This window comes from Aquarana catesbeiana, linkage group LG10 (assembly GCF_042186555.1).
Source record: "Aquarana catesbeiana isolate 2022-GZ linkage group LG10, ASM4218655v1, whole genome shotgun sequence".
NCBI classification, from domain to species: Eukaryota; Metazoa; Chordata; class Amphibia; order Anura; family Ranidae; genus Aquarana; species Aquarana catesbeiana.
Genome location: NC_133333.1, coordinates 219420261 through 219433475, shown reverse-complemented (window position 1 = coordinate 219433475; position 13215 = coordinate 219420261). Strand labels below are relative to the sequence as shown.

The following is a 13215-nucleotide window of genomic DNA, read 5'->3' as shown; positions in this document are numbered from 1 at the left end:
ATTTTTTTTGTATTTATATTTTCTGTTTTCTCCCCTCTGTTTATGGAGATGTCGTATTGAGAATCTTTCTATTTATAAAAACATTGATGACGTCATCTGGACATATGTTCTACAGCTTTTTTCAACTGTTTCTTTTTTTTTTTTCAGAAACCTGGAAGCCTCACAAATAATTATAAACATTTTAATTAGTAATGGATTACATGTATACCCATTCTATTTTTTTTTTTTTTTGTTGTTCCATAAAAATGTAAAAGAACAAATACAAGGGATTAAAACCCAACTGAACTAAATACATTTCACATGCATCAAAACAAAATGTGTGCAAGATCGTAACATTCCGTTTTTTTTTTTCAAGAAGGCAGACACAGCCTGAGCAGAAAAGCCTGTCCCCTGCCAGCACCCGGCAGATAAGAAGTATTACTCTCTGTGTGGAGGCAGTGGGCTCTCTGCAGGGGTCTGCCATGCCCTTACTGAGTCACAGCTAGAGCTGTGCTTTGAGAGCTCTGGCTGTTACTTAGCAGAGGGTGTATTGGACCAATGCAGAGAGACTGCTGCTTCCACACAGAGAACAATGTTTCTTATCTGCGGCATGCTGGCAGGGGACAGACTTCTGCTGAGGCTGCGGCTGCTTTCTAAAAAAAATTAACATTGTCCTAATTCATGTGTTGTGTTTGATAAACAATATGATTTTTTTTTAAATCAAACATAACATTACATGGAACAATCTGTTTAGTATTTGGTCTTAGAAACAGAAATCAGTGGCCTTCTCAAAAAAATGCCATTGGATACAGTGGGAACAATGAACTATTGTTCCCATTTCAGTTGACAGATGTATTTGTTGTCTTTGTAACCACAGTAAACAGGTCTTTAACCTAGTCAAATAGCTTGGCTTTTATATAACCTATGGCATGTATGATACTAAAGTGCCATCTTGAGGTTGAATTTGAGAATACCTCATTAATTGAAAACTACAGTTGAAGCAGTCTGTTGTTATGGTAAACAAGTTTGTAACCGTTGTCAACAAAAGCTTCACAATCTGAAACTTCCCAAATAAAAGCCAACAGCAGAGACTAATAGACAGGACTCCATCATGCCTTAAACATCTAGAAAGGAAGGTTTGTACCAGCCAAGAACTTGAAGATGCTTTCGTCTGATCTCCAGCAACTGCTTAGAAGCTTGAGTCCTCATTGCTAAGCAGGTCATGAACACACTCTAACCTGAGTTAAGTAACTTTTAAGCGTACTTTTACTATGTATAGACCATAGTTTCTGTTTATTTGCTAGGCATTTTGCTTGTTATAGATATCTGTCAGTCTTGTACTGTATTCCTAATATTGTAATAGTTTTGTATGTACAGCATTTTTGTATAGTAAAAGCACATTTATACACTGCAGAGGTCTGAACTTCCTTGCTTATACCACAAAGTAACCTTGCTAGATAGACGCAAGCAAAATAATGCACCTGGAATGGAATTATTTTTAAAGATAAAAATACACAAGGGATCCTCAGTTTAAATGGGCGGAACTCTTCTCCCAAACATATCTGAGCAAATATCCCCACTAGAGACAATATTACTTACAAACAGAGTGGAGTCGTGAATCTGGATACCACACAGAGCAACATAACCCACCTAGGTTCTCAATATCAAATTGCATTAAAAAGGAGGTCCCGCCTGGGTGAAAAAAATTTAAAGTCAGCAGCTACAAATACTGTAGCTGCTGACTTTTAATATTAGGGCACTTACCTGTCCAGGGAGCCCGTGATGTTGGTACCCCAGCCGATCTTCGGATCAACTCCTGGGTGCTGTCGCAGCCATTCCTGGTAAGGGAACCAGGTAGTGAAGCCTTTTGCTTTCACAGCGGGTTACCTACTGCACATACGCGAAGCGTACTGCGCTTTTTTTTTAATTAGCCCAATAACGTGGGAAGGAAGAGGAGGGGCAAACTTCCGGGAGATCGGGCTACAGCCCGTCTCCGGAAGTGGGGAAGGGGACCTGTAAAAAACAGGTCCCCTGTTCCCCCCTCCCCTCCCTCCCCCCTGAAAGTGCCAAATGTGGCACCAAAGGGGGGGGAGAAACTTTTGGGTGGAACTCTGCTTTAAGTACAAAACTTTATTCATATACAAAAAATATATCATAGACACCCGTTCCCTACCAATTAAGAACGTTTTTTCCCCACCATCACCACACACATGCGTGCACACCCCTAAACTGAAGAATTTAATCAATGCCATAATTATGAGATTGTAAGCTCGCAGGGGCAGGGCCCTCCTAACCCTCTTGTATTGAATTGTATTGTCTCCCTTTATATTGTAGAGCGCTGTGCAAACTGTTGGTGCTATATAAATCCTGTATATTAACAATAATATCTATGCCATATACTTGCACATATAAGAAACATAAAGCAGCTGCTTAGAGCCAGTTAAGTCCCCGGTATGTTATGATCAGTCCGCTGTCAGACCAAAGCAGGCTGGTTAGTTGTCTTCAAAAAGGGTAATGCCCAATACAGACATAAACAGCAGAAGTAAGTCCAGGATGCATAAGTAGCTGAAAAGCGGTGAAAGTTTTGTCAAGAGATGAAAAGCAGCCAAGCCATGCATAGCAATTTGAATCAACAATAAAGGCAGAGTCTGGCTTGGCCAACTGCAGCCAGCAACCCTGCTGGGAAGCCATAGTCTGGTCTAAATAACGTGTCCGGGTTTCAGGCGGTCTAAAACCTGGACACATGATTCAAAACTGGTGAATCCCTGGACAGGTGGCAACACTAGCCACCAAGCATGCCAGAATGAGAGCAATAATTCTACACCCCTAATTTACAAACCGATGAACTGTAAAGGGATTTCAACTGTTATCTATATTCACCATTTTTAGGGAGCACGCTGTTTTGAGGTTTGAGATATTTAGTATCTATTTATTTACTACCTTAAATTAAATTGTGTTTGTATGCACTAAAAATCATTTGCATGTACTTTTGTCTGAACATAGAGTTGATAAACAATTGCACAAATTTCATGCAACGTAAAAAAAAATTGCAACTACCAAGCTACCTCCTTCCAGAACTGAGGAAGGGTCTTGGAGGAAAATCTAGCAGAGAACCCTACCAGGTGCTCCCAGAGGAGCCAGGTAGGTAAAGGTGTGGGTGGAAGAAATGGAAAGCCAGAGAAATGGAGGCCTCCTTCACCCGGGTTCCAGGTGATGCATCTCCTCCGTCTGGAGGAAACACAACAAACTGACCAGTTCAGCAGAGGGACTTCCTTTTAAAGTGTATTTGGTGATGAGTTTCCTGTTCATGTTGGAGGAGGTGCCTATATCTCATGGGCTGTCCTGGTAGATGACTTAAGAAAAAATAATATAGTGTATACAATTGCAACACAAGTCATTTTATAATTGTTGATGTTATTAAAAATTATCTTTTCTTTTCAATCTGCAGCCCTGTAACATGCAATGCCATGGGGCAACCTGGAGGCAGATGACGTAAGGAACACCTCCCAGAAATATCGTTTCCTGCTTGTGTGATTGGTCTACTGATTTTCCCAGAAGTCCGCACTAAGATACAAGTCAGATTTTTGCCATTGCCTACAGTAACAATGGAATCCATTCACAAAGCGGTATCTTACCACATCTGAGTATGTGGTAAGATACTGCACAGCGAATGAGTTATTTTAGTAGTGAAAGCCTGTGTCATTACCACAGGCAGTCACTAGCTGGTAGTTAAGGAGCGGGCGGCCACTGCGTCCTTAACAACCGATGAGTCATCAGCTGTCAGTGGGGAACTCCGCTGATAGTGGATAACTCATCTATTGTTAAAGTGGAGTTCCAGTCCCCCAAGCACTTTTTTTTTTTTTTAGAAACTGCTCTGCAATTGTCCAAACATGTACAATAACAATTGCAACATTTCATAAGTGTTGCAATTTTACTTTCTTTAAAAATTGTTTTGTACCTACTGATATCGGAAGCAGGCAGGTTCCATTTTAGCTGTGGGCATCTGAAGCCCTCCTGCCTTAATTTCCCGGGATTTTCTCCCGTTTTCGTGCATGCGCGGTAATGCCGATGCGTGGCTCTCCGTCTTCCTGACAGGTTGCCATAGCATTGTCAGCAGAAGTTTCTGCCCCATTGCTATAGCAACCTATCAATCAGACACGTTCGCATCATTTACTGTCTGTAAATAATGTGAGATTTCATCAGTAGGCGATTCGCAAGGACTCCTGGGATACATGAAGCCGCTATCCCAAGAGCCCTTGTGAATCACCTAGTGACGTAATCGCCTAGGCGGGGAAATGCCATAAGTGCGGCGGAAACCCTAAATTAAAGGTATTTACATACAAGAAAAAAAAAACAATTTCCATTAGTAAAAGCATCATCAATGGGTATGCAAGTGACATCAAGTATCTACAGGAGATATTTACAGTACCTATAGGTGAGCCTTATTATAGGCTTACTTATAGGTACAATTTGCACAGAGGGGTTTACAATCACTTTAACAACCAGGTTGTTAAGGATGCTGGTGGCTGCCAGTTCCTAAAATATTGCATGCCGAGACTACTATTTATTTGCCGCATGCATTTTTTTTTACTTTCACTCCTGTTTTAGGCAATATTCCCATGAGGCGGATCCGCTGCCTCGGAGTCCGCCTCTGTCCGCCAGCTCAGCGGGAGATCTCTCTCCGTTGATCTCCGCCGAGCCGGCGGATGTCCCTCTCTGCTCACTGAGAGGGGAAGGGCTTGTCAGGCGCCGCTAGTTACTATGGAGAGATCGGACGAAAACGGACAGCATGTCTGTTTTCATCAGATCTCACCCGATCCACCAGGGACAGATGCGAACGTAGGGGCATCCGTCTGATTTTAGCAGATCGGACCGAGTCGGATGTCAGCGGAAATGTCACCGCTGACATCCATCGCTTCATAGACTAGCATGGAGCGCCCGTTCAGGTCCGCCGACAAAACTGACAGGCGGACCTGAACGGTCCGATCGTGTGAAAGGGGCCTTATGCGGTATATACAGAACATTTTTGCTTTATGCGGTAAATACATTTTCAAGATTACATGCGGTATTTGGGAAAACACCTAAATACCGCATGCGATCTGCTTCTGTGAACGAAGCCCATTGTCATTTTTCGTGAGATACTTCCAAAGGGAAATCATATCTAAAGGGATGCAGACCCTGCCACTTTCCTCATTAGAACCCTGCAGGTACAGCAGCTGATTGATAAAAAAAAACGATCCTATACAGATTCACTGTGCCCATGGACACAGACGAACAAACAGCTATTTCTTCTGAATAACAAAAGGTAGGAATCTGCAACAAAGTTTGTTAAAACCCCTTGCAATGTACATAGATCACCCAGAGGGGAATGTTTTTTACTTGACGCTTTAAGTCATTTTATAACTGAAAAAAAGACTGAATATCAAAAATTTAAACAAAAAGTTGCCCCAGAAAAGACGTGGCCCCACAGCAACTGTGTGGGCTGCAATGGCTATTGTTATAGCACTGGTTTTAACCCTTTACTACTCAATTCAAAACTAGAAAAAAAACTTTTGGCTAGAGAAGCCCTTTAATGCCGTGTGCACACGAGTGGAATTTCCGTCAGAAAAAACTTGGATGGTTTTTCCGACGGAATTCCGCTCAAGCTTGCCTTGCATACACACGGTCACACAAAAGTTCTCTGAACTTTCGACCGCCAAGAACGCGGTGACATACAACACTACGACGAGCCGAGAAAATGAAGTTCAATGCTTCCGAGCATGCGTCAAACGCATTTTCGGATAGGAACTTTTCCCAACCGAAAAATAGAGATCATGCACACAATCTTTTGCCGGCTGGAATTCCGCCAGCAAAAGACAGATGGAGCATACACACGGTCGCATTTTCCTACAAAAAGCTCTCATCGGAGTTATGCTGGCTGCATTTCCGATCGTGTGAACGTGGCATTAGTTGCCTTCACTAGAATGTTTGAGGGCCGAATCCTGAAACCGAGCTATGTGTACACAAACCCATATAGAAACAGAACACGAGTTTTCAGCACAGTACAGGCCTGGAATGATACACACAGCATTAAGTATAATGCCCTGTACACACGGTCGGATTTTCCGATGGAAAAAGTGCGATCGGATTGTGTTGTCGGAAATTCCGATCGTGTGTGGGCTCCATCGGACTTTTTCCGTCGGAAATTCCGACACACAAAGTTTGAGAGCAGGATATAAAATTTTCCGACAACAAAATCCGATCGTTTAAATTCCGATCGTGTGTACACAAATCCGACGCACAAAGTGCCACGCATGCTCAGAATAAATTAATAGACAAAAGCTATTGGCCACTGCCCCGTTTATAGTCCCAACGTACGTGTTTTTCGTCACCGCGTTCAGAACGATTGGATTTTCTGACAACTTTGTGCGACTGTGTGCATGCAAGATAAGTTTGAGCCAACATCCGTCGGAAAAATTCAAATCAATGTCCGATCGTGTGTACAGGGCATAAGGCATACATGACTGGGTGTGCAGCACAAGCTGTAGTTAGGCAGATTAAAAATAAATGTTTTAAACAGCAGTGGGCTTTAGCTATTGGATGAGAGCAAGGCGTGGTAGGGTGGAGCAGTCTCGGTCAGGGTGGTAGGGCCAATGGTGGTCTAGGCATTGAGGGGGAGTTTACCAGGGTCATTTGGAGCCAGGCAGAGCAAGTGACCTTTTACCTCCCTGCCTTAAGGTTTATGTTTGCGTTTTTCCTGTGCTTTTCTGGTTACCTTCCCTAATTAATATTGGTACTGGGTGGTGTATTTTATTTGCGTGGATTCTGTGAGAAAGCTGGCTCACAATGTGATTGGAGTCTTCCAAGATCCGTAGTGCAGACACAGAACGTCCCTCACACCTCTCTGCCAGGACAAGAAGCCTCCATCTTCCATCGGGACACGGAGGAGAGACAGAGAAGATTCTCACACAGGTCAGAGCAGAATCAGCTTCATGTCTTCAGTTTGCACATTGCAGGCCTAGGACCTCCCACAAGGTGGAATGACACTTTAAGGAGAACTTTCCCCTGATTGTGGACACTTGTGAGCAGGAGGAAGAGAAGCCAAGAGTTGGGAGAGATTTCCCCCTTCATGTCCAGTCACTGTGCTGAGAAGAGTCAGACGTCACCGACCATAGAAGACTCATCAGAGGAGCCAAGAGGGACCATCCAAGAGGACCCCAACCATAGAAGACTCATTGGAGAAGCTTCACATCAACCTCCAGACCAGGATACCATCAGCCAGTGCACATCTGCCGTACAGAGGAAACCCCGAGCAGAGTATGAGGACATCTAGCCATCCATGTTTTAAAGACCCAGCGCTGGGGATAAGAGCATGATCTCCTTAAAGTGGAGGTCCACCCTGAAAAAAAAATTGCACAAAAAAACCTAAAAAAATGGAGGAAAAAAAATTTTTTTTACTTACGTGAAATGGCTGTTGCTAGGCAGTCTTCCTAATCTGCCTCTTCCTACACCGTGGTGATCTTCAGTCTTCTGCTCCCCGCGTTGTCTTCTGGGGAATGGGGCGCGGTGTGTTATGGGAACTGTGTGTGTCCCACAACACATCGCGTCCCATTCACAAAGCGCCGTGCCGCTCGGGCATGCGCAGTAGGAAACTGGCAGTGAAGCCGCAAGGCTCCACTGCCTGTTTCCCTTACTTAGGATGGCGGTGACGGGACCCGAGAGCCGAGGGACGGGTCGGCCTCGGGCGGCCGACATCGTGGGCACCCAGGACAGGTAAGTCTACTTATTAAAAGTCAGTAGCTACAGTGTTTGTAGCTGCTGACTTAAAAAAAAAAAATTTGCTGTCCGGAATCCCGCTTTAAACAAGAGATCTAACGAGCTGGTAAGTGGCAGTGTTATTACACTGGTACCTTTCTGTCGCACACCATCACATTTCCCTTGGTGTTGCGGTTGCATGTCACTACTACTTTGAGGATTTCAAATTCATCAGTTGGAAGATCTCTATGAACTGTATATTCAGTGGGGCTTCTTTTTAATAGCCCATCGGAGTGGACTTGACCTTGTTGGAAATTTTATTTTGTTTTTTATTTTCATATATAATCATTTTTTGCACATTTCACTGGTGATTGCATTCAAATATTTATGTTACAGTGTGTTGTATGGAGTTCCCATATCTCCATTCATTTAGATGAAGCATAATTTCTTCTTTTAAATCATTTTATTTTTTGATCACTAAAATTACACAGCGCAGCTTCTTTTTTCTTATGTATTTTATTTGCGATGTTGTTTTGTAAGGGGGGGGGGTCATATGGTGTCATAGCAGCAGGCCCGGATTTACTCCCTTTGCCGCCCCAAGGCCGGGTCCTTCAATGCCGCCCCCCCACCCCCGACACACACACACACCCCACCATTCTCGTCCTTTATCCATGGCTGCTACAATAGATCAATTAAAAACATATTTCCACTATATACTCCTCCCTCTATCATCTCTATATACACCCCTCTATCGTCTCTATATACTCCCCCCTCTATTGTCTCTATATACTCCCCCCTCTATCGTCTCTATATACACCCCTCTATCGTCTCTATATACACCCCCCTCTATATACAGGTATACAGGCAGGCTAGGACGGTATACAGGCAGGCCAGGACGGTATACAGGCAGGCCAGGACGGTATACAGGCAGGCCAGGACGGTATACAGGCAGGCCAGGACGGTATACAGGCAGGCCAGGACGGTATACAGGCAGGCTAGGACGGTATACAGGCAGGCTAGGACGGTATACAGGCAGGCTAGGACGGTATACAGGCAGGCTAGGACGGTATACAGGTAGGCTAGGACGGTATACAGGCAGGCTAGGACGTTATACAGGCAGGCTAGGACAGTATACAGGCAGGCCAGGATGGTATACAGGCAGGCTAGGACGGTATACAGGCAGGCTAGGACAATATACAGGCAGGCTAGGACGGTATACAGGCAGGCTAGGACGGTATACAGACAGGCTAGGACAGTATACAGGTAGGCTCGGACGGTATACAGGCAGGCTAGGAGGTATACAGACAGGCTAGGATGATATACATGCAGGCTAGGACGATATACAGGCAGGCTAGAACAGTATACAGGCAGGCTAGGACGGTATACAGGCAGGCTAGGACGGTATACAGGCAGGCTAGGACGGTATACAGGCAGGCTAGGATGATATACAGGCAGGCTAGGACGATATACAGGCAGGCTAGGACGGTATACAGGCAGGCTAGGACGATATACAGGCAGGCTAGGACGGTATACAGGCAGGCTAGGATGATATACAGGCAGGCTAGGACGATATACAGGCAGGCTAGGACGGTATACAGATACAGGCAGGCTAGGACGGTATACAGGCAGGCTAGGCTCTAGCCTAGGGGAGAGAGAGAGAGAGAAGGTGATGATCATGAGGAAGAGAGGGGGGGAGGAAGAAGGTGCATAGCACAAAGGGGTGGGAACAGAGAGGGGGCTTATTCTGGGGGTCTCACTCATCAATTATGCTCTCCCATTCAGGCTGGTCTCCCACAGGGCTGTGGCAGCTATTGTTTGAAAACAGAACTCCCCTCACAGCACAGTACAGTGCATTGCATGCATGTGGCTGGAGTGTGGGTGGGCACAAATGGGAGACGGAGCATTGAATTGGACAAGCAGTGCAGTGAGGGAGGGGTTAGGAGGAGACAGAACACAGCCCGACTCCTGCAGAAGCTAGCTGGCTTTCCACGCTCTCACTGTGTCACTGTGACAGGATGCCAGAGGCTGTGGAGCGCCGGAGCTAAAGGGGAATAGCTATCCTTGATCTCCACTTCATACAAGTCTTGCTGCCTGGGGGAGAATACGCTCCTCCCACAGCTGCCCACACAGACTCCGCCTCCTGCTCTCCTTTCTAGTCAGAACAGCTTGTTTATCCTCATACAGAGCTCCGAATGATGTTAGTGCAGGGGGGCGGCCGCAAAAGGCAAAAAGTCGCCGCAGGAGCGGCGCCGCCCCTGCACCACTGCCGCCCCAAGGCCTGGCCTCGGTGGCCTTGTGGGAAATCCGGCCCTGCATAGCAGTGGGCAGGGGTCTCAGGGTTTTGAAGGTGGGCATGGTCAAACATTTTTGTGGAGAATGATGGGAGGGGCTCATCTTTGGTATGGGTACCTTCCGGAATAAGTGACGTCAGTAAGGCGAGAACGGTATTGGGGCTGTATCAGGTGGTAATGTGTTAACTAATTGTCCCCAAGTCGGTTTATTTGCGGCTGGGGGCTGTGGTATGGAACTGGTGCGTGATACAGCAGATTCGGTAGACCATGCTCACCTCCAAATACCTTCTAAAGTAGAGTCAGTCAGTGTTGATTAATAATATGTATTGTTTATGGTTTCTTTGTTAATAAAAGGCTGCTATGGCCATTTGAACCCATTCACAGAGTCGTGTTTTATTCATATAAGGTGGGTAAGGTATTAGTTAAGTGTGGCCACGGCAGCCGGTAAGTCTGCAATACAACAGTCAAGACAAAAACGGCAGAAAATCTGACATTGACTTCATTTTCAGAAATGAGATGTGACTTCTGAGAAGTGTTTGAGGTGCCTTTTGTTGTAAATATATAATTTTTCTTTTCAGATTCGTCCTTCTCTCCGAGCGTTTGAATTGCTTTTGCTCTGTGTCTGCTTTACTTCAAAAGCCCGTGGAACGGACCTGAATAGAATGCGATCTGCGGAAAGAAGAAAAATGCAGCAGGAGGCAAAGCGTAAGCAAGGTTATTTTCAGCACAAACATACACAAGATGTCATCTCTTCTGTAAAATAAAGAACTCACTCCACCATGACACTCTTCATGCGCTCGGTGGAATGCACCCCCGTGACCCGGCTCCGTCCTCACATCTGTCCTGTGGTGGAGCCACTTATTAAACAATGCAGAACCTTCATGTACCAGGAAGAAAGTTTATTGTGTGCAAGTGTGGGATTTCCTGTTTTTTCACAGATTATTAACCACATTTAGAACCGAGCCTCTTTTTGAGATTTGGTGTTTACAAGTTAAAAACAGTTTTTTTTTGCTAGAAAATGACTTAGAACCCCCCAAACATTATACATTTTTTTTCTAACACCCTACAGAATAAAATGGCGGTTGTTGCAATACTTTCTGTCACACCGTATTTGCACAGCGGTCTTACAAGCGCACTCTTTTTGGAAAAAATACACTTTTTTGAATTAAAAAATAAGACAACAGTAAAGTTAGCCCAATTTTTTTTTTTTATATTGAGAAAGATAATGTTACGCTGAGTAAATTGCTACCCAACATGTCACGCCTCAAAATTGCGCCCGCTCATAGAATGGTGACAAACTTTTACCCTTAAAAATCTCCATAGACAGCATTTAAAAAATTCTACAGGTTGCATGTTTTGAGTTACAGGGGAGGTCTAGGGCTAAAATTATTGCTCTCGTTCTACCGATCGCAGCGATACCTCACATGTGTGGTTTGAACACCGTTTCCATATGCGGGCGCTACTCACGTATGCGCTCGCTTCTGCGCGTGAGATTGGCGGGACGGGGCGCAGTTAAATTTTTTAAATTTATTTTACCTTTTATTTTTTATTTTTACACTGTCCCAAAAAAAAATGGGGTCACTTTTATTCCTATTACAAGGAATGTAAACATCCCCTGTAATAGAAAAAAAGCATGACAGAACCTCTTAAATATGATATCTGGGGTCAAAAAGACCTCAGATCTCATATTTACACTAAAATGCAATAATAGAAAAAAAAATGTTGTCATTTAAAAACAAAAAAAAAAAGGCTCTTTAAGAGCTATGGGCGGAAGTGAAGTTTTGACGTCCCTTCCTCCCTGCAATGATATGGAGACGGGTGGGGGCCATCTTCCCCTCACTCGTCTCCATGTCACACAAGGACAGCATCCGATCGTCTCCACTGCTGCCGACGGCTCCGATAAGCGGCGGAGGACACCGGAGCTTTGCCGGAGGGGGGGGCGAATCCACCGCAGAGACCACTATTATCAGAAACCGAACCGCCGGACGAAGAAGAGGATACCGAGGTTATGGCAGCTAGCTGCTGCCATAACAACGATATCCCTCTTCAAATTTAAAACGTATGTCGGCGTGCGGCGGGCCGGAAGTGGTTAAATCAGTAGATTAGAAGTACAGAAGATATGATTGTAAACTGCAAGAGAGAGAGAATTGTTTTTTTATTAATAAAAAAAAAATGAAAATCGATTTTGAAAGTTTACCTACTTGACCTCTGGAAGGTTTTACCCCTTCATTATCAGGCCGTTTTTTGCTATTCACCACTGTGCTGCTTTAACCAGTTCCGGAACTCCCACCTCATATATACTACAGCAGGGCGGCCCGGCTGCGCTAAATCATGTACAGGTATGTGAGTTTGTGCGTGAGATCCAGGGGGCGCCCACGCCACCGGAGCACCGCACCAGCTGTGATTGGACACAGCGGGAGCCATCGTGGCCGCCGGGACCCGCCATTCATTCAGAAGAAAGAAAGAACAGCAGTCTACCTATGTAAACAAGGCAGACCGCTGTTCTGTCAGAGTGTAAAAGAGAGATCTTGTGTTTCTTGTGCAATTCCACTTTTGTGGGGGAAAAAAATAGCAAAAAACGAAAAAGTAATATAGCGTGTACAATTGCGATACAAGTCAATTTGTAATTGAATTTTATTAAAAATGACTTTTCCTTTTCAATCTGCAGCCGCTGCAATTTTCTATAAATGCAATATGGCTACATGGAGTTTTTCTGTACACAGAATGTGTACTGACCACTCCACAGAAACATCATTTCCTGCTTGTGTGATTGGCTCACCAATTTTCCCAGAAGTCTGCCTAAAGCCCCATACACACTATTAGATCTTTTGCAGGTTTTTGTCTTCGGATTTACCAAAATCATATAATATGAGGTCAAACCTTAAGAGTTTCCATTTGTATGCAATCAGGCAGGCCCTTGTACTACATGGTTTTGGTAAATCTGAAGAGAAAAATCTGCAGAAAATCTAAAAGTGTGTATGGGGTCTAAGATACAAGTCAGATTTTAGGCATTCCCTGCAACAAAAATGTCATTTTTGGTGAGATATTTCCAATAGGAAATCACGTATAAAGGGATGCAGGTCCAGCAGCTTTCCTCATTAGTGCTCTGCAGCTGCCACAGCTGACTGATAATTATGAAACCAATCCCATTAGACCCACTCCGCACAGAGGCACAGACAAACACACAGGGATTTCTTCAGAATAACAAAAT

The 13215-nt window shown here is 44.5% G+C and overlaps 1 long non-coding RNA gene across 1 annotated transcript; it reads right to left on the bottom strand.

The window, feature by feature from the left end:
• Positions 1 to 10367: 10367 nt before the first annotated feature.
• LOC141110146 (uncharacterized) lies at positions 10368 to 10908 on the bottom strand. The gene is made up of 2 exons (XR_012236249.1): positions 10778 to 10908; positions 10368 to 10673 (listed from the first exon to the last, which is right to left on the bottom strand). It is a non-coding gene; the product is annotated as an uncharacterized lncRNA (long non-coding RNA).
• Positions 10909 to 13215: the final 2307 nt, after the last annotated feature.